We start from the raw sequence: 19,037 nt of genomic DNA on the forward strand, positions 1-19,037 counted from the left end.
GCCGGGCAGGCAGGTGCACTATACAGTATCTCTCTTAATTATAGCATAGCAGCTTGCCGGCCTTGGATGCCCTGGTGCGTGGACCATCCAGTTCGTCCCCTCGATGCATACATGTTTCGACGACCTACTATGTTTTCTCAAATCAGATCAAATAATAATATACCTTAAGCTAGCTATAGCTACATATACATAGCTAATATAATATGCTATATATAGGGTCGAGCGGGTGAGTTACAATGCGACCGAGATAGATCGAGAAATTAGCATATTCACGTTACTACAAAATCATCTAGCACTACCGCGTGCAGGTTGTTCTATCTACTACACGATCATGTGTTTTATACAGTTTTAACACATAATTTTTTGCACGATAGGATTAAGATCCAACAACCTCTACCCTTCTTCTATCTCCAACCTCTAACCTCCACAGATCACAGATCATAATTTTTTTTCTATGGAAGAACAAATCATAAATCCGCCACCGGCGCCGCCAACGCCACTGCCATGGCCGGCGCGGGCGCCCGGCGATGGTCGAGCGGATGTTGTTGAGTTTGCTCGTGTATGATTGGCAGCGATTTGAGATGGTTTTCTCCCGTAGTTTCGTGAGTTGCTGGACGGGCTTGTCCAGTTGCACTTCGCGTAACATCTAGAACCCGTTGGTGGATAATCCCTGTCGTCCCGTGGTGAAATCCAGGCAGCCAATTATTTTGTGTGGATCGCGTCCGCCAACTCCACCAAACAGTAGTAAGCTCTAGCGGCACGGGCGCGGGTGCCGGGGCGAGCTCGCCGGTCGTCGGCGCCGGCGCCGGTGGTCACCGGTGAGAAAGAGAGAGGGAGAGAGATAAAAAAAATCCAAGTGTTTTTTTTTGATAAAACACATATGTGTTGTATAACATTTCTGTTTCTAAAACCAACAGTGATAAGATATCAATGTTGAATAAAAATTGAAACCGGCTATAGAAATTAGAATCGACAGTGCAAATATAATAGTATCACGAATACAACCTGACATTGATAACTGGTATATATCGACGGCCTCTATTAGCAACTAGAGTTAAAATATAGTATAATTATCGGTTCATAATGCAACTCGCTTGCCCGTCTCAGATCTGGACCCAAAAACTAAAAAAATAATTAAATAAAAGTCTAGTTAAGTCATGGACCCACAGGTCCGCACCTATTTCTCATTCTTCCAGATAATTAATTCTCGCATCCCTCTCCCATCGCTCCGCTGGTCTCTCCCTCTTCTAATCTGCTCATCCCGGCCTCTCTCTGATGTGCTCTCGTCCTTCCCCTTTGGCTCCCTCGCATATACACTCGTACTACCCCCTTCTCCCCTAGCTTGGCCCTGACTCAAAGGGCTAGAGAACTCTTGGACGTGACAGCGCTGGCGCGCGCTGAGGAGAGGAGCGCGTGGTCAACATGGCCTATAGTCGACCGCCTCGCTAGGGTGAGGGTCAACGGATTCCTTCCCGGGAGGGATTTTTAGGTTTTTGCCGTGGTTAACCTGTCGAAACAAATCGGCTAAGAGCTGGTTTTCTCTATCTCACTGCGAATTTGATTTCCGAGCAGTCCTAGTATGTTTTTTTTGTGTGTGTAGGACCAGATTTACATCGTCAACACGATTCATCCAAAATGGAGTAGTATTATCGTTAGCTGCATCAATTAGCGAAGTTACGGATTTAAGTGGTTAATAGTAAGGGACTAGCTAGTGTAGTACGTAATGAACGTAATAATAAATTGATCGATGTGCGCGATCATGCATATCGCCGTCGAATATCAATATGTGTACGTAGTCCATTTCCTAGTCCTACCTAATAACCTAGGTAGCCGTGCTCCGATCCGGCGCGGGGGCATACACGTGTGTGCAGGCATGCATGTGTGTTCTTGAGATGCACGCACCTCTGCATGCATGCAAATTGCAAAAACAAGGTAGCTAGACGCAATGCTTGGGGAGTTGGGGCGCGAGCGAGCGCGGGAAGCACGCACGCACGGCGGCAGCAGCTTAGCTAGCGGCCATGTAGATAGACGACGCAACAAACGACAGGAAATGGAATATTTGTCCCCGGCATTGCATTGCATGTAATTAAGTGCTTTATCGTCTGTCTGAATTACTATTCATGTTGTCGATCGACGGCCTCTAGAATACGTAGTGACGTCATGTATATATGTATCATATGCGCATGCACATGCATGCATGTCGTATATATATATATGTAATGTATCGTCTATGGCCTCATCAAGTGAAGTCCGGATAATCCATGGCAGGCACCACACTCCATCGAAAAACTGCATGCGATGCGCGCGTCATTTAATTTAATTTATATATAAGTACAATGCCTGGCCCGCTGGACCGACGCTGTCCTGTCGGTCATGGTCATGCATGTAGTGGCTTCACTTCTGATGTGTTTGGTGTGTGGAATCACCATATGCTTCGTGAGGTGATGCATTACGTTAGCACCTGCGATATAGAAGGAATAGAGGAAGGAGCAAGCACGAGATAGGTTCAGATCAGAGTATTCATAGAACAGAGGAGTGCTTGATACAATGACAGAGTTTCATTGTATTTCTTCTTATCTCTCATCCTCTCCGCTAGCTACTCATATACTACTTCGTCACGGCTTCTTCTGGTCGACTTGGCTTCATGCCCACTCTGGGCCCTGGACGCGCTCGTTGGGCCCGGCGCTCCCCTCTTGCTTCTTCTCGGCCCATCACCAGCATTGCTGCTGTGCGTAGCGCCGGCTTCTTCAGTAGCAGCACCAGGGCTGCTGACACATTCTGAGATCGTCCCATGAAATTTGGTGAAATCAACCTATTATTTATGCATATATTAATTACTAACTCATGATGTATGAGGTGGTTATGGATCAACTCATTTTATTCCATAAACCAAATAAAAAAGTGACGAATGAGAAGATGATAGATCAGCTCACTCATTCCCAAAACCAAACACTCACGGACGACGCGCCCTGACGCTGAGCTCAGGCTCATATCAGGGCTAGCTAGCTTAATTAGCTACGGAGTAGCTTGTTAGTCACATGCACACGTAATACCGCCGCAAGCCTTCCAATAATATTATTCAAGGGCGGGCGATTATATTCATCAACGAATCGAATCACTTGCTGCATTCGTATATATATTCCTGGCGACTGCGACGATGAAGAACGTATAACTAGCTAGCTCATCATGGAACCAGCTCGACCTATATTATATATATAATATAATATGTATGCTTTGAAGTGACAGTGCATATATATAAGTGATGAACTGTCGTGTCTTGATTGTCCAGCTAGCTAGCTTCCTCAGTACGTCGTCCCATGATCTTACTCAAGCAAGGGTCAAATATAACCATGCATGCATGCTGCATATAGTTTGATCTATCCCAAAATTTAGAATAGTTAGGGATTTATATATATTAATTTCATCACGTAGAAAAGTAGAATAAGAAGAAAAAATAATACCGACGGCATGCATGATAGAACAGTGCAATACATAGTTTTTGGTATACTCTTACACATTATATATATATATATATATATATATATATATATATATATATATATATATATCTATATATATACAACTACCCTTGTAGCTGGCTAAAAAATAACTTATTCTGTAGCCACTTTGAGTTACGATAATTACTATGTTAATTTACGAGATTATAGTAACTCCTTGCTAAGTGGTTTACTATAACGTTATGGTAAATATCTCTATATGTTATAGTAACCAAACTATCGTAAATATGTATTAACATTATCGTAAATTAGTATATAAAATTATCGTAAAGAGAGTATGGCTACAGAATAACTTATTTTGTAGCTGACTACTTGAATATACTCTCCCCTATATATTAGATATATATATATATATAGTAAATATATATATATATATATATATATATATATAGATATATATATATATATATATATATATATATATATATAGAACTACTATCCTATAGCTGGCTACAAAATAACTTATTCTGTAGCCACTTTGAGTTACGATAATTACTATGTTAATTATATGAGATTATAGGTAACTCCTTACTAAGTGGTTTACTACAACGTTATGGTAAATATATCCGTGTGTTATAGTAAGCCCAACTATAGTAAATAATATATTGATATTATCGTAAATTAGTATATAAAATTATGGTAAATGGAGGTGGCTACAGAATAACTTATTCTGTAGCTGGCTACTGAATAGCCTCTCCCTATATATATATATGTATATATATATATATAGGGGAGAGTATATTCAGTAATCAGCTACAAAATAAGTTATTCTGTAGCCAACTCTATCGACATGGAAAATATTGTACTCCGTATCGTATACTAATTGAAAAAGGCATGAATAAAGAGGGAACATGCAAAATTGCTCTTTAAGTTGAAAAACGAGGACAATGGAGGGAGTAAGTATATACGTATATACACATATATAGCCGATGCATGCATGAGAATATACACAGTTTCTTCGTTTCGTCGTAAACAATCGTGGATTATTTATTGCTGGCTGATTTGATGTAAGAGAAAAATATTATTTTAGCTTATAATTCACGATCGTATTAGAATGCATGGGAAGTGGGTGGTGACAGGAACATGCCATGTCAGTGTGGCAACGTGTGTTTGTTGACGACTGTCAGTGTACTAGTCCACATACTACAGTACTATCAGTGCATGACTGCAGGCGCAGCCAGAGAGATGCGAAATCTAAAGCGAGAGCAAGCGAGAATCAATCAGCTGAGGCGTTCCACGCGTAAAGTCGAATGTTATATGAGGACGTCGTATGAGGTGTTCGGATACTAACGAAAAAAACAAATTGTAGAATCCGTCGATAAATCACGAGATGATTAGGCTTAAAAGATTTGGCTCGCAAAGTAGTCGTAATCTGTATAATTAATTTTTTTAGTCAATATTTAATACTTCATAAATGTGTTCAAATATTTGATGGGATATGGTGTAAATCTTTAGGAGAGAAACTAAAACTGGATCGTTCGAATCGCAATCCATATCAGTTGGCAGGTGAATATTTGGATGTGTGGGAAGGCGTCTGCTTGCGAGCTGACTTTAGTCGTCAGCCCAGCTAGCCCTAGCTAATACTAATATAAACGTAACCAGCTGAGCTGATTGATCGAGATTCTAATCTAACACTCCATTATTATATGTATATAAAAAGCTATGAGCTGAGAGGATCCGTGATAATTGGCCTTTTTGCCTTTGAGCTTTGTTTAGCGCTAATCCCTTGGATTCTAGCGTATGAACTCTAGCAGGCCCTAGGATATTCTCCTCGCCTTTCCTCGTGCATCCATTTCCAATTTGCAGTGTGCAGTGTGCATGCACACCCATAGAGGCCTAGAGGCTATGCTAGCCCCAGCCGGCCAGCCCTCTCTCTCTACACACACAGCCTTTCCAAAGGGACACAAGATTCCTTTCCAAAGTCCACAGAAAAAACCTTTCGCTTTCTTTACTTCTCTCTCTGGCTCTTTGGTCCCCTTTGGCCTTTTGCCTGCCCTGCCCTTGTGCCTTGCTAGGGAGGAGGGAAGTGAGCTATGATGCTTTGGGAAAAGAAAACTAGGGGGTGTTTGGTTGACGCTGCTAAATTTTAGTCGTTGTCTCATCGGATATTTGGATACATGTATAGAGTATTAAATATAGACTAATTACAAAACTAATTATATAGTTTGTGACTAATTTACGAGACGAATCTTTTGAGCCTAATTAGTCCATGATTTGACAATGTTTTGCTACAGTAAACATGTGCTAATGACGAGTTAATTAGGCTTAAAAATTCGTCAAGTGGAGTACTGACGGATTATGTAATTTATTTTTTTATTAGTATTCGAACACCCCATGCAATATCTTTCTGACACATCTCCTAAATTTTAGTAGCCGGATCCGAACACCCCCTGACATGAAGGCTTGGAAAAAGAGAAGCCTTGTCAACATGGGTATGTTTGCTTTTGCTTGAATTGCTTGGATTGACCTTGGCCACTGCATGCATGGACCATGGCTGTTTCTTCTAGGACGACTAGGCTTCAACAACCATGCATATGCATACATAATAAATTCCATTTCATTTCATGTTAAACTAGGAGCAATTTATCCTGGTGTCCCCTACCTAACTCTATCCTACCTTTCCATAATGTTATGACTTAAAACTAAGGGTGTCTAACTGTCTATGTACATATGTGTGGAACTACAACAGCTAGCTAGTAGTTTTTGTTTTCAATTTTTTGCTGTGCACCCCCCCCCCCCCCCCCCCCTCCAGTGTTTAATGGAAGCCTGTTGAGCCTACCTTTTTTTTTTGAAAGGTCACCAGGGACGAAGTATCCCCACTTGAATTTCATTACCACATATTCCGGCAAAAGCCGGTAATGGTACCAATTGGAGAACTCTTGTGCAGCCCAAACATGCTACAGAAACATAGAGAAATCTTTTTAGGAAAAAGAACAAAACATTCTACCATCGACTTCACACATTCAAATATTGTTCACAGCCATTGGATTTTATTTGCTTCTAACTATCCACCTTTGATTATTTTTTAAATAAACCCTCAAATTTATCGCCCACATCTGAGTATTAAAATAACACGTTTATGGGGTCCGAGACAAAGAAAGATCAAGACAACATGTAATTTTGAAACTATGAAGTTGATAGGTCTGAGGAGGTAGAGGTGCAAGGGGGTTGTCCGCGAATCCAAAAATATGGGCTTATTTTTTTGCGAGTAACTCATATCATAATATTAGGATTATTTTGTGAATTCATTGAAAACCTACTTTGCATCACTATGAGAACATCCTTTACTAGTTTCTTCACTGCAGTCCTAGGTCTATGAACCTCTCAGCTGGATCATTCTGTTATATTACTATATGTAACTTTTAAAAGAAATTTGTGTGAACGGGTCCTGTAGCTCAGTTGGTCAGAGCGTTGGTCTTATGAGCCGAAAGTCGCGGGTTCAAGCCCCGCCAGGACCAATTTTGAACCTTTTTTACTTTTTACCTCTCCTATATTTTTCTCAGGCACATTCTTTTGTTCTTTTTGCACAGTCCATTTTTTAAACCAGATTCTTTTCTTCTTTTTGCACAGTGATAATCTTTTATCCTTTATACTCCTTCTGTATTTCACTCAAGTTTGTTCCTTTTGCCAAAAGAAAATATTAAAGAAAAAACAGAGAAATGCACATTGGTCTCTTTTTTTTTAACCCTTTCTCGGGTGGGTCTTTTGCTCTTTTTGCACAGTGATCATCTTTTACCCTTTATACTCCTTCTGTATTTCACTCGAGTTTGTTCCTTTTGCCAAAAAAAATATTAAAGAAAAAATAGAGAAATGCACATTGGTCTTTTTTTTTACCCTTTTTACTCCTATATTTTACTCAAGTTTGTTCTTTTTGCAAAAAAAACCCAAAATTGAGACGAAAGAAGAATAGTATTAGATTATAGCTGGGTACATCACCACGTTACAAGCACTCTGGACTACATTACATATATCCAGAAACTGATTTTTATCTAAATTGTATCCACGCTGTGAATAGCTCTAGATCTCAAATCCAAACCCGTATGACGCTTCGTATGGATGACCGCACAGGCAAACACTTGGCAAAAGCCTAAGAACAGATGCCCAACAAACGACGGCCAACATTCCTGCAGGTGGAGTTTAGAAACTTCTTCTTTCTTGTGTCTTCCTTCTTCTTTCTGCCACCGAAGAATGAGGAAGACTGATCTAAAACTTATTCTCCCTAGTGCTTCATTGTGGCTAGATCCTAACCACAATAAAAAGGAGAAGAGACTGAAGAAAATTATTCTATAGTGGTGACATCATCTCCGCCTTGATGTCGCTGTCTAGAAAGAAAAGTCTACATATCATCATGCCGATGAAGTTGCCGACGCCGTGGTTGTCACACTCATCTTCAACAGAGCTGTCATGGAGAAAACGATTCCATCCTACTCCCTCACCCTCGGCGGAGAGGAGCAGGAGATAAATCTCAAAACCAAGAAACTTGGCATGGAGAGACCCTAACCCTAATGAGTCGATCTACTAGAAAGCTTATTGAAAAAGATGGACCCCACTCCCTCCGCCCTTCGGCGAGGTGTTAGAGAAAAGCCATTGCCATCGAGGGTCATGCAGAACACTTTGTATCAGCGACACGAAGCGTAAGTTGCATTGATTGACAAACGAAAAAAATGAGAGAAGAACTAGCATTTGGTTTTGACATAAAAAATTACTTATCACTTTTCCCCTTACCTTCTCAACAATAGCTTACTGTGTTCTGGAACAAAAATGATATTGTTAACTTGTAAGTAATGAAAATACGGTAGCAATTAGAGCTATGAGCCATAATTAACAAGTCATAAACAATTAGTAGATGTAGTATGAACCACCATCATATTAAAGCAAGTGGATTTAAAGAGATACGTGCATTTTTTCACTCGGGCTTGAAGGTTTTTAGTTGATTTTGAAATACCACCTATCATGAATGGCATGTCACAGTGTAAATGGTGTTATTACCTTCTGCAAGTTTAATAATGCAATGGTAATTTGGAGTAAATTTTGAGAAAATATGTGGATATGGACGCTTTGTACTGAGCTTAAGCCCGATCCAGACATATATAATTAAGATGTAAGCTCTTCATGGTATGTTTTTCTTTTGGCGGTCATTTTATGTAGAAATTCTTTGCGTAGCGCAACAGTGTCACAAGCTCAAGGAAGCCCCTTTCAGATTTGCAGATCACCTTCTAGAAGATGCCTGAACCAAGGCTGTCCAATTTAATTGAACAGACGCAAGATTTAGTCATTCACTGCAGCGCTAAATGGAGTCGTCGGCGGCCTCCCCTTGAAGTGGAATAGGCCAATTTCCTTTTAAGTACTTCGCTATTCCTAAGAGTCATAGAAAAACTTGATAACAAATATTGGACATTTGTTGAAGAACATTTTCGAACTAAAAACTAAGTAGTCGTAAGCTACGAAAACTGCTTGCTTTCTTATGTTGGTTGATTACTATTGGTTAATGTTGTTTTGAACACGATTTCTAAAAAAAAAGTAGTTTTGAACAACCTTGCCATGCATGTGTATGATGCATGTCTTCTTTAAAAGTAACACAAGCTATTCTCAAGAAACTAGAATTTTATAGATCATGTTTTTTCTAGCAAGGGAACAACCATAAGAAAAATTATAGATTGAAGAAGTAGCGCGTTTTATGATTGCCAAAGGAGCAAGGTGGCTTGGGAGTTTAAAACCTTGAATTGCATAATTTCTTGCTCCTCGGTAAGTGGTTATATAAGTTAATAAAGAAAGACAGAGTTGCCAAGAGCTTCAGAAAGAAGTACCTTAAAGACAAAACCATTGGTGAAGTTTGTTGGAAGCCAGGAGATTCTCACTTTTGATCATGCTTTATGAAGGTTAAGGACTGATTCTTGGATTTGTTCAGTTTTAATCTCCATAATGGCACTCAAATAAATTAGGTTCTGAAAGGATAAGTGGTTAGAAAACTTGACTCCTAAAGAGCAACATCCTTCCCTATATCATATTGCAAGAAAAAAGGCATATTTATGTTGCTCATGCCCTCAACTATACACCTATCAATTTAAGTTTTGGAAGAGCATTAGCGGGGGACAAGTTCATAAAGTGAAATGAGTTATTTGCAAAAGTTGCATTAGTGCAACTAGATGACCAGCATGATTCAATCAAATGGTCCCTTAGATCATCTGCAAGAGTTCCTAATAAATTGCTTGTCAAATCTATGATTACTTCAAACTCATAAAAAAGAGTAAGGAGAGAATTTGTTGTTTATCTCCAATCATTTTTAATAATTTTCTCCTAAATTTAAAAGGGGCGACCTCGGTCTTTCCTCAATCCTCTCATTTCTCCTTCACACTGTCAGGATCATGTGTGTGAGGACTTCACCTCGGCCTTCTAGCTAGTATCATGTGCTTTGTCCTCTTGATCAATGTAGTACTAACTTGAGGGTTGCAAGAGGGTCGCTGGAGTCCCCAACCATGGTCTCCACTAGCAGCTAAACCGCATGATCAAGTCATAGAGTTACATGCCATAAAACCAACCATCAAGAATCATATATCACAAGAATTGTACTTGGCAATCATTAAGAAAATTTACAGTTTGCAATAAAGAAATAAATTATGAGGGTATCTATCGATTTGTCTAATACGTATCCCAATATCTATGGTCATGCCCTCGTTACATTCGCTTCATCAAAGTAACTGCAGCTTCTGGGGGACACCCATACCTATTCTGCTAAGCCATTGACTTCACTCAAATTTGACTTAAGTGATCACCAAATCTTCGGCACATGTAAACAACTGACTTATTCCAACATAAGTATTTGGTGGATGCAATAGAGAGGTAATTAATGGGCATTTGTAAGATTACGAAAATCATAGTGTAGGTTAGAGTTAGTGTTTTAAATAGCAGGCTATAACATTTAGTGGAGAGGTCTGTTCAGCCGCTATATCGTCGTTGTATCACGCTATTTACTACAACCGTGTTGTAGCGGTAATATCCCGAGCTGCTATAGATCCGCTATAGCACACTATTTAAAACACTGGTTAGAATAGAACATGATATGCTATGCTCAAGTTGCTACTCATTAAGTGAAGTAATTAAGTAAACATGTAAGCATATGAACAACTCAAGTACAAGTTATAACTTACACTCACTACTCTGAAACTAGAAGTAAGAACAATAGAGATATCATCTAATGATATTTATGTCTTTGAAAGGTCCTAAATGGCTAGAGGGGGTGAATAGCCTAATAAAATTTCTACAAAACCACTAGAGCAGCTAATTAGTCAATTAGAAAGCGAAGCTTTTTGTTCTAGCTCTATAAAGGGTTGCAAGCCACCTATCTCAACAATTCTAGTTAATTAATGTCTCTAGATCAATCAATGGCTAAGTCACTACTCACTAAAAGCTCTCAAACATGCTACACTAAAGAGCTTCACTAAATGAGCTACTCAACTAACAAGCAAGCTCTCAAACTAGCTACAATAAAGAACTTGCTACACAACTATATATCAATGTAAATACAAGAGAGTGAGTAGGGTGATTATACCGCCGTGTGAGAAGAGAGATGAACCAATCACAATATGAATACCAAGTGAATCACCGGGAGAATTCCAATCACAATAGACACAAGATTTTTCTCCCGATGTTCACGTGTTTGCCAGCACGCTAGTCCCCATTGTGTCGACCAACACTTGGTGGTTCGGTGGCTAATAAGTATTTCACAAACCTAGCCCAACAAATGGACACCGCAAGAACCTACCCACAAGTGAGGTAACTCAATGACATGAGCAATTTACTAGAGTGGTATTGGTGTTTCGAGTTACCACCAATGAGTAAATTTCTAATATTACGCGTTTGGCTCGGATGGTGTGCTTAGAGGACATGAGGTTTATACTGGTTCGGGTAGAAAGTCCCTACGTCTAGTTCATTGCTGCTGCTCATGTTACTAGCACTGTAAGTTTGTAGTAGGGGATACAAATGGGTGAGAGAGAAAAAGGATCCCAAGTCTCTGGTGGAAAGAGTGAACGGGTGCTGAGAGCTCGATCATTGCTCAGCCGTGTGTTCGTGTCATGTTCTTGTGTGTTTATCTCATGTTCTGATAGGTTCAGGGTGATTCGATCGGTCCTTTATGGTTTGATCCCCTCCATGGGACGTCCTGCTTTCCCTTTTATAGGTCAAGGGAAAGCACGGGTTACAACGAAGGAAAAGAGAACAATGAGAGAGAGAGAAGAAGTCCTTTAGGATTGCCGGGTCCTTCTTATCCTTCATGCGGGTCTCGCTGACCCTATAGATGTTAGCAGGGATAGCTCTGTGTCGTGGCCATGTCTGTTATTGGCACCATGCATAGGCATCATCTACCGGTCATGGCATTCCATTCTGTCACAGCGAACGTCATCGTGAGCTGATGTGCCTGTCAGCGTTCATACGGGGGTTAGGTAGAACAACACCAGTACGCCCGACGCTGTTCTTGATGTGAATCCTTAGTATGGCCCGTCATGGCCACGAGTTACATTGGGGCATGTCGGTCTCTTCCTTGGTGTTAGAGTTTTGACCCAGGCCCATATGTTTGGACCTAGGGTGGTTGGTGGTGGTATGGGTCCCCATCGAGTGAGGCAGAGCCCATGGCCTTGGGGTCAGGCGAGGCCGAGCACAAACCCAAGGGTCAGGTGAGGCAGAGCCCATGACCTCGAGGTTGGGCGAGGTGGAGTCCGTGGCCTCAGGGTCAGGAGAGGCAAAGCCTGCCCCTAGACGTCGGGTGAGGCGGAGCACAAACCCCAAGGTCAAGCAAGGCAGAGCCCATGGCCTCGGGGTCAGGCGAGGCAGAGCCCACCCCCAGAGGTCAGGCGAGGCATAGCACAAACCCAAGGGTCGGGCGAGGTGGAGCCTGTGGCCTTGGGGTCATGTGGAGCTATAGTCGCACTCATGACTGCTCGGATGAATCAATGTTGATGGTCATTAGCTCCTTCTCTTTGGGTACCCTAGTATTGGTCCTCGACAGTAGCCCCCGAGCTTGTAGAGGAGTAGAATACACCTTTGGAGGCTTTTCTGAATGGGAGGACTCTGAGGTCCTTGGCCTTTTCTTGTCGCCCATGGTGTGTCCTAGGGATGGTGATTCCCTTTTATCATGATCGGGCCTCTTGAGGGTATAGCCATGAGATTTGGTGGGTCAGAAAAAGTCTTTCTTGATTTTGACCCCTATGGGGGTCTGTCGTTCTACGACCATGTGTTCGGTCTCCTTGCGAGTCCAACTTTCCTCAAGCCCCTACATGTAGTAGGGGTCTGGTCAAGGGTCGACTTGTCTTCGTGATCATCTTCCCTTAAGCATTTTTTGATAAAATGGAGCAGCCAAGCCATGCTATGATTTTCCTCTATGGACGAGCCATGGTGCTCGGTGAGTTGTTAACGGGCTAGTCCGAGTGGGGCCCTGGCATCCCGTTCATGGGGGTCTAGCTTGGGTCAGCTGGTGACCTTCTCTAGATTCTCAATGGTCAATCCATATAGTTCTTAGGTCCGTATGATCGGTCCCGAGGGCTCTCTGCCTTTCTTCAAGGAAAAACCATGGATCGTATCCGTCCGAGGCTCGAACATGGGCCGGGACACCCATATCCCTCATGCACCTAGTTATTGGCCACTAGCGAGCCATCCCTTTCCACCCCACACTCTAAAAGTGCCCGGAGCAGTTATCGAACCCCTCGGTGGGACAACCTTCAAACTCCTAGGCTTAGACGGGCCGTAGGAGCATTTTCAGCTTCATATCCCTCTTACCTATGATGGGTCATGGCCCGCTCGGGGAGGTGAAATGTCCAGTGAGTTTTCTGAGGGGACAACCATAGGTTGCATGCGCATGCCCTATGATGAGTCATGGTGATAGGTCATGGTAGGCGCGGAGATCTAGGTGGACGGTAGGGGTGCGTCGGCATCCAACTTCGGAACAATCGGGTCGACGAGTACCCGTCCATAAGGCTCTCGATGTCCAACAAGGGGTGGCACTCATAGTGGTTCTACCTCAAGAATGACGCCGCCGCCCCTCTACTAGAGTTCATCGGGCGCCTGATCGAAGAGGCCCTAGAGTAGTGGAGGAAGTGGGGCATCCTAGAGAAGGACAAGAAGAAGATCCAAGACCACATCGCCGCCATCCACATCCTGAAGGAGAATGACCTAAAGGGGTTAGGAGTCATCAGGGCTTACCATGCAAGGAGGGTGGCGCCATTGATGACGCGCGCACTCCCGCTATACGTGATGGCGCTCGAGGCATCGTTCGATGGAACCGCACTCGCCAAGGGAACGCTCCCCAACTCCAAGATCATGCAATGCATCAAGGAGGTGATGGAGCCTTTGTGGGAGGACATGGGTGCCGCTGTGGTAGAACCCCCTAAATTATAGGGCCCACATGCACCTATCACTATCCAATGACCTCTAACGACTATGCATATGTTCCCGTTAACTTAAGAAGACTGTCGGGTGTCCTCAGAGAACCCTGAATCATCCACGATTTTCTGAGCAGGATCCATTATAGAGTCATTACAGTATTACAATAGTTTATTCATTAATATACATCTGAGTAAAATAGTGGAAGTCTTACAGTAACTTAGTTTACAAAATAGTTGTTTCAAACCTTACAAACTAAGTATGATTATTATTACAAACCATCGTAGGGGAGTGGCATTAGTAACATAAACATAACACACAAAGAAAGTGCCCTGTCCAAGGACCACATATTTACTTGTCATCATCGATTTGAACAACAGTCATGCAGCATGGTCCAAAGCAGACCTGCTCATGAGTCTCACCTGCAACAAGGGTTAACAAACCCTGAGTACAAAAGTACTCAACAAGACTTAACCAAAATAAAAACTGATAAGACTCAGGAATGCAGGCTCAGGGATTCAAGGTAAGGCTTTAGCAATAAACAAGGTTCTTTTGCGTAAAAGCTCTTTAAAAAGATTTTTTCTTTCAACATAGAACCCTCATCATGATCAGATATGAATTTGCCATGATCCGTATTGAGATCATGAACTTCATATCGAACCCTTTCTCAAATCTTCCTCAAGTTTCATTTATTAACTATGATGATGAACAGTGAGTTGAGTCTCCATAACCGAGGAGCAACGATGATTCAAACTGATTATAACCCAGCTGGGGATTCTCAACCATACAACATATGCAGGTCCCCGACCTACATATACCAACCCACCCTCAGATCCTCTAAAACAAGAATGGGTCCGCGCCACCCGAGAGCACAGTACTCCACCAATCCAGCCCATTGCCACGTGGGTACATGCTACTCCCGCCATCTCTCCACTCCTAGTGCGTGAGTAGCCATTCTCGTAATAGAATAGCCGAGTTAAGGCTTACCGGAGCATGTGGCCAGTACTACAAAGTCTTAGCTCAAGCAATTCAACAACGGACGGTTCTTAATCGACACAGGCGGAAAGAACCCGCTCACAAGACATCCATGTCTTGTGGCTCTCATACACCGAGTCCGCCCGGTCTAGATTTATTACTCCACATGCTCATATCTCATGACAACATAAATAACCAGTCGTATCCAAGAAACCATTTATATCTCACAGGTGACCGGTAATCACCCGGCTTTTATCGTTCTAAGCATGGCTAAGCATAATTAAGCATTCTCAGATTGAAACGGGTAACAAGGTTGATATGGAAAAACAAGGTTGGTAATGCACCAATTAGGTTTCCACTCAACTCCTAATCACTTAATGCAGTATTTGAAAGCAAAAGCGATATAAATTTGTAAAACACAAGGTAGGTTTAAATGCATCCGGGGCTTGCCTTGATTGTCGGAAAAGTCAAGTTCCGAGGATGTTCCACAGAGATCAAACCCAACCTCAATAGGTGGATTAACTTCCTCAACAACTTGGTTAACTACCATGTTCTCACTTTCGTTCACTACACGTAGTAACAATGCCATGTTTAATATGATGCACGATATAAACCATGATGCTTGACGATGGATGAAAAAGTTAATAACTTGAATACAACTTTCCTTCGTGGTATAGTTGCAAACCTACAACTAACTAAACCTTTTCATAAACTCAAACACTTACTTTAAGCACCAAGGATCATTATATGCTAAGGACCCAAGGTCATCACCCAATCCAAAAATTCAAACAAAACCTAAGTCATTAGGGTTTACTATTTGTTTTTATTAATTAATAACTAATTAATAATAATGAAATAAATCAACTTTCTCCAAATGAGCTCAAAATTTTGACCCAGGCCCATATGTTTAGACCTGGAGTGGTTGGCGGTGGTATGGGTCCCCATCGGGCGAGGTGGAGCCCGCGGCCTTGGGGTCAGGTGAGGCGGAGCACAAATCTAAGGGTCAGGTGAGGTAGAGCCCGCCCCTAGAGGTCAAGCGAGGTGGAGCACAAACCCCAGTGTTGGGCGAGGCGGAGCCCGCAGCCTCTGGGTAGGGCAAGGCGGAGCCCACCCCTAGAGGTTGGGCGAGGCGGAGCACAAACCCAAGGGTCGAGCGAGGCGAAGCCTATGGCCTTAGGGTTGGGTGGAGCTATAGTCACACTCTTGACTGCTCGGATGAATCAATGTTGATGGTCATTAGCTCCTCCTCTTCGGGTACCCAAGTATTGCTCCCCGACAAGTGGCTTTTGGCACTTCACCGGGGAATAAGCTCAAGAACCCCTCACAAATATATCCTTGATTGGGGGCAGACACAATCACCAAATCCCCTCACCAATCAATAAATCACCAACCATCTAGGTGACAACAATCACCAAGAGTAATAAGTAATCCACAATCACAAGAATCACCTAGTGCAACCAAGTACGATCTCAAATGCACACATTAGGGTTTCCCTAACCTCTCATGAATGAGCACCAAGGTTGTAGAAGGAGAGGAGAGGGAGGAGATGCTCTTAAAGCTCTCAAAATCAACACTAGAACTCGATCTCTCACTAGAATGGAGCACAAATCCTTGGGAGTGAGAGAGTTGAGAGAGGAGAGAGCTTGTTCTTCCTTAAGGGTTTAAAATGAGCAAGTGGGGAAGAAGAATGAGCAAGAGATGGGAAGAAAGGGGGCTTTTCCACCCCTCAATCCCCTCAGCCCACGCACATGACCAATGGGGCGAAGTAGATCTGAGCTCAACTAGAAATTCCACCTCGGGCCAGAAAAATTTCCAGGCAAATGCGCTTTTGACCGTTGGTGTGGGAGGACTCCCGCACTAGAAATTCTAGCTTGGGTGCAATGATTTTCTAGTTAAATAAGTGCAACAACTAGTGGGGGTCTGCCTAAAAAATCAGCATAGCTGAGCGAGAAATTCCAGACGCAACCCTCTTTTCTTCTCCAAATTCACCCTTTTCAAGTGCTAACTTTTCCCAAGAGTACCAAAACACTTTGGCACTAAAGTTATCATTACTCAACCATATTTTCTAGGTTTTTTATGCATCTCACCACGTACGTCACTAAGCGTAATGTATATGCAAATGAGACTCACACTTAGTGGCAGTAGATAACCATTGCAATTAAAAATTTCCCCTCTTTATAGTACGGTTATCTATTCTGAACCCGATCACACACACTATTGCGTCTTGACGGGCAAAACAAAATGGCCTTAGGTTTTATACCTTTGCCTTGAGCCCATTTTGTTTTTCCCCTTCTTTTCCAAGTTGGAGCATCATCACCATCTCCATCACCATGAGTGTCATCTAGATCCACCTTGGTGTGAACCATCCTTACTTCAATCACAACACTTAGAGAGAAGGTTAATCCACAATGGTTTAATCAATTAGTCAAAACCAAACAAGGCTTTCAGTCTTCGAAAAGAACTCTGCATAGGTGTACAATTGTACCCACATGGATATTAAGGATGAACCTCCACATCTATCTCGTATAATGGTTGCCTCAAGGTTCCTACCTTTCTCCAATGTGGCCGGCTAGCCCATGAAAGGTACGACGATGAGCCGAGGTATGTCGGGGACCAATACTAGGGTACCCGAAGAGGAGCTAATGACCATCAACATTGATTCATCCGAGCAGTCAAGAGCACAACTATAGCTCCACCCAACCCCAAGGCCACAGACTCCGCCTCGCTCAACCCTTGGGTTTGTGCTCTGCCTCGCCCGACCTCTAGGGACGGGCTCCACCTCACCTGACCCAAAGGCCATGGGCTCTGCCTCGACCGACCCTAGGGTTTGTGCTCCGCCTTGCTTGACCTCTGGGGGTGGGCTCTGCCTTGCTCAACCCCAAGCCCATAGGCTCCGCCTCGCTCGACCCTTGGGTTTGTGCTCCACCTCGCCCGACCCCGAGGCCTTGAGCTCCACCTCGCCCGATGGGGACCCATACCACCGCCAACCACTCCAGGTCCAAACGTATGGGCCTGGGTCAAAACTCTGACATCAAGGAAGAGACTAGCATGCCCTGATGTAACCCGTGGCCATGATGGACCATACCTGAGGATTCACATCAAGAACTGTGTTGGGCGTACCGGTGCTATTCTGCCTAACCACCGAACGAACGCTGATAGGCGCGTCAGCTCACCACGACATCTGCTGCGATGGAATGGAATGCCATGACCGACAGATGATGCCTACGTATGGTGCTAGTAATGGATAGGGCTGCTATGCGGAGCTATCCTTGTTGACATCTACAGGGTCAGTGGGACCCGCATGAAGGATAAGAAGGACCCGATGATCCTAAAAGACTTCTCTCTCTCTCATTTTTCTCTTTTTCTCTGTTGTAACCCGTGCTTTCCCTTGGCCTATAAAAGGGAAAGCAGAGCATTCCATGGAGGGGATTGACCCATCAAGGACCAATCCAATCACCCCGAATCGATCAGAACATGAGATAAACACACTAGAACACGACATGAACACATGGCTGAGCTACGATCGAGCTCTCAGCACCTGTTCACTCTTTCCACTAGAGACTTGGGATCCTTTCCCTCTCTCGCCTGTTTGTACCCCCTACTACAAACTTGCAGTGCTAGTAACACGAGCAGTAGCAACAAACTGTATGTAGGGACTTTCTTCCCGAACTAGTATAAACCTCGTGTCCTCTAAGCACACCATCCGAGCTAGACACGCAATATTAGAAATTTACTCATTGGTGGTAACTCGAAACACCGATAGTTGGCATGCTAGGTAGGGGCCTTTTGCACCTCTCGATGTCCACTTTAGGTCTTGGATGGCCAGTCATAGTGTTAGCTGGGTCCTAGGGGCGCACGTGTGCTTTGGGGACCTAGACTTCATCGTCATAACGGAGGGAGAGTTGGCACAGGCTCCCACCGATGCCAACCTCTCCACTCCGCCGGCCTCGATGTGATCACCAAAGCGCTTGAGGAGTTGTAGCTTCATGCACTAGAGGCTCATGCCTCCAGAGCGACCAACTCCTTGGCTTTGACTATAGGAGGTTAGAGCACCAGCTTAGTGCCTTCCTAGGACCCCGACAGTCCTAGGAGGACCTATGCCACCTCACCTTCTTGTTCGCCAATGTCATGGCGCACCTTGCTAGAGGAGAGCCGCTCTCTCTAGAATACCTC

General features: G+C 43.3%; 1 protein-coding gene and 1 non-coding gene across 2 annotated transcripts in view; both read left to right on the forward strand.

The window, feature by feature from the left end:
- The window catches only part of LOC136553232 (uncharacterized), an 82,086-nt gene that overhangs the window by 524 nt on the left and 62,525 nt on the right, over positions 1-19,037 (forward strand). The window lies entirely within an intron of this gene.
- On the forward strand, positions 6,903-6,976 carry TRNAI-UAU (transfer RNA isoleucine (anticodon UAU)). The gene has a single exon. It is a non-coding gene; the product is annotated as a tRNA-Ile (tRNA).

The sequence above is a fragment of the Miscanthus floridulus genome, chromosome 5 (assembly GCF_019320115.1).
Source record: "Miscanthus floridulus cultivar M001 chromosome 5, ASM1932011v1, whole genome shotgun sequence".
In the NCBI taxonomy this organism is placed as follows: Eukaryota; Viridiplantae; Streptophyta; class Magnoliopsida; order Poales; family Poaceae; genus Miscanthus; species Miscanthus floridulus.